Source organism: Arachis ipaensis, chromosome B2 (genome assembly GCF_059453495.1).
Source record: "Arachis ipaensis isolate K30076 ecotype BB chromosome B2, ASM5945349v1, whole genome shotgun sequence".
NCBI classification, from domain to species: domain Eukaryota; kingdom Viridiplantae; phylum Streptophyta; class Magnoliopsida; order Fabales; family Fabaceae; genus Arachis; species Arachis ipaensis.
Window position 1 is genome coordinate 42,360,251 of NC_142437.1, and position 3,430 is coordinate 42,363,680.

General features: G+C 42.0%; 1 non-coding gene across 1 annotated transcript; it reads right to left on the reverse strand.

The window, feature by feature from the left end:
• Positions 1–780: 780 nt before the first annotated feature.
• Positions 781–889, reverse strand: LOC148573760 (small nucleolar RNA R71). Its single transcript, XR_015905952.1, has one exon. It is a non-coding gene; the product is annotated as a small nucleolar RNA R71 (small nucleolar RNA).
• Between the last annotated feature and the right edge of the window lie 2,541 nt (positions 890–3,430).

Sequence of the window (3,430 nt, forward strand, 5' to 3'; positions counted from 1 at the left end):
AAAAAATCACTAACTCTTTTTCAAAAAAATCATTTTCGAAAATTCCTTCTCTCTCACCTTATTCTATTTATTTATTCATCTACTAACATCTCATCTCACATCTCTGCCATCCTCACAGTTGTGTTTCTTCCATTATAGTACATTCTTTGTCTCCCCCTCTTCTTCTACTCACACAGGGATCCCTATACTGTGGTATAAAGGATCTCTATTATTATTATTATTTTTCTGTGCCCTCTTCTTTGTCATATGAGCAGGAGCAAGGATAAGAACATTCTTGTGGAAGAAGATCCAGAACCTGAAAGGACTCTGAAGAGAAAATTAAGAGAAGCTAAAATACAACAATCCAGAGATAACCTTTCAGAAATTTTCGAACAGGAAAAGGATATGGCAGCTGAAAATAATAATAATGCAAGGAAGATGCTTGGTGACTTTACTACACCTAATTCCAATTTACATGGAAGAAGCATCTCCATTCCTGCCATTGGAGCAAACAACTTTGAGCTGAAACCTCAATTAGTTTCTCTGATGCAGCAGAACTGCAAGTTTCATGGACTTCCATATGAAGATCCTTTTCAGTTCTTAACTGAATTCTTGCAGATATGTGATACTGTTAAGACTAATGGAGTAGATCCTGAAGTCTACAGGCTCATGCTTTTCCCTTTTGCTGTAAGAGACAGAGCTAGATTATGGTTGGATTCTCAACCCAAGGACAGCCTGAACTCTTGGGATAAGCTGGTCACGGTTTTCTTAGCCAAGTACTTTCCTCCTCAAAAGCTGAGCAAGCTTAGAGCTGATGTTCAAACCTTCAGACAGAAAGAAGGTGAATCCCTCTATGAAGCTTGGGAAAGATACAAACAGTTGACCAAAAAGTGTCCTTCTGACATGCCTTCAGAATGGACCATCCTGGATATATTCTATGATGGTTTATCTGAGCTATCAAAGATGTCACTGGACACTTCTTCAGGTGGATCCATTCACCTAAAGAAAACGCCTGCAGAAGCTCAAGAACGCATTGACATGGTTGCTAATAACCAGCTCATGTACACTTCTGAAAGGAATCCTGTGAACAATGGGACGCCTATGAAGAAGGGAGTTCTTGAAGTTGATACTCTGAATGCCATATTGGCTCAGAACAAAATATTGACTCAGCAAGTCAATATGATCTCTCAGAGTCTGCATGGAATGCAAGCTGCATCCAACAGTACTCAAGAGGCTTCTTATGAAGAAGAAGCTTATGATCCTGAGAACCCTGCAATAGCAGAGGTGAATTACTTAGGTGAACCTTATGGAAACACCTATAACTCATCATGGAGAAATCATCCAAATTTCTCATGGAAGGATCAAAAGCCTCAACAAGGCTTTAATAATGGTGGAAGAAACAGGTTTAACAATAATAAACCTTTTCCATCATCCACTCAGCAACAGACAGAGAACTCTGAACAAAACACTTCTAATTTGGCAAACTTAGTCTCTGATCTGTCTAAGGCCACTGTAAGTTTCATGAATGAAATAAGATCTTCCAATAGAAATCTGGAAGCACAAGTGGGCCAGCTGAGTAAAAGGATCACTGAAATCCCTCCTAGTACTCTCCCAAGCAATACAGAAGAGAATCCAAAAGGAGAGTGCAAGGCCATTGACATAAGTGCCATGGCCGAACCTGTAAGGGAAGGAGAGGATGTGAATCCCAAGGAGGAAGACCTCCTGGGACGTCCAGTGACCAATAAGGAGCTTCCCTCTGAGGAACCAAAGGAATCTGAGACTCATCTAGAGACCATAGAGATTCCATTGAACCTCCTTATGCCCTTCATGAGCTCTGATGAGTATTCCTCTTCTGAAGAGAATGAGGATGTTACTGAAAAGCAAACTGCCAAGTTTCTTGGTGCAATCATGAAGCTGAATGCCAAATTATTTGGCATTGATACTTGGGAAGTTGAACCTCCCTTGTTCATCAATGAACTAAGTGATCTGGATCAACTGACATTACCTCAGAAGAGACAGGATCCTGGAAAGTTCATAATACCTTGTACCATAGGCACCATGATCTTTAAAGCTCTGTGTGACCTTGGTTCAGGAATAAACCTCATGCCCCTCTCTGTAATAGAGAAACTGGGAATCTATGGGGTGCAAGCTGCTAGAATCTCATTAGAGATGGCAGATAATTCAAGAAAACAGGCATATGGACAAGTAGAGGACGTATTAGTAAAGGATGAAGGCCTTTACATCCCTGCTGATTTCATAGTCCTGGATACTGGAAAGGAAGAGGATGAATCCATCATCCTAGGAAGACCTTTCCTGGCCACAGCAAGAGCTGTGATTGATGTTGACAGAGGTGAACTAGTCCTTCAATGGAATGAGGACTCCCTTGTGTTTAAAACTCAAGGATCTCCCTCTGCAACCATGGAGAGGAAGCATGAAAAGCTTCTCCCAAAGCAGAGACAACCCAAGCCCCCACAGTCAAACTCTAAGTTTGGTGTTGGGAGGCCACAACCAAACTCTAAGTTTGGTGTTGAACTTCCATATCCAAACTCTAAGTTTGGTGTTGGAGAGTTTCAACAATGCTCTGAACATCTGTAAGGCTCCATGAGAGCCCACTGTCAAGCTATTGACATTAAAGAAGCGCTTGTTGGGAGGCAACCCAATTTTTACTTATCTAACTATATTTTTCTTAGTTATATGTCTTTGTAGGTTCATGATCATGTGGAGTCACAAAATAAATATAAAAATTGAAAACGGAATCAAAAACAGCAGAACAAAAATCACACCCTGGAGGAGCATCTGTCTGGCGTTCAGCGCCAGAACAGAGCATGGTTCTGGCGCTGAACGCCCAAAATGGGTAGCTTCTGGGCGCTGAATGCCAGAACAGGCATGGTTCTGGCGTTCAACGCCAGAAATGGCACACAAATGGGCGTTGAACGCCCAAAATGGGCACCAACCTGGCGCTGAATGCCCAGAGTTGTGTGCAAGGGCATTTTGCATGCCTAAATTGGTGCAGGGATGTAAATGCCTTGACACCTCAGGATCTGTGGACCCTACAGGATCATCTCAGGATCTGTGGACCCCACAGGATCCCCACATACCTCCACTCACTCTCTTCTCTCTTCTCAATCATCCTCTATTCCCAATAAACACTATTCCCTATCAACCCTTTATCACTCACATCCATACACCCACTTACCTTCAAAATTCAACATCTCTTTCCCACCCAATCCCACCCATATGGCCGAATACACACTCCCATCCATCTCCTCCATATCTTCTTCTTATTCTTCTATTCTTTCTTCTTTTGCTCGAGGGCGAGAAACATTCTAAGTTTGGTGTGGTAAAAGCATAGCTTTTTTTTTTGTTTTTTCCATAACCATTGATGGAACCTAAGGCCAGAGAAACCTCTAGAAAGAGGAAAGGGAAGACAAAAGCTTCCATCAAGGGTCTA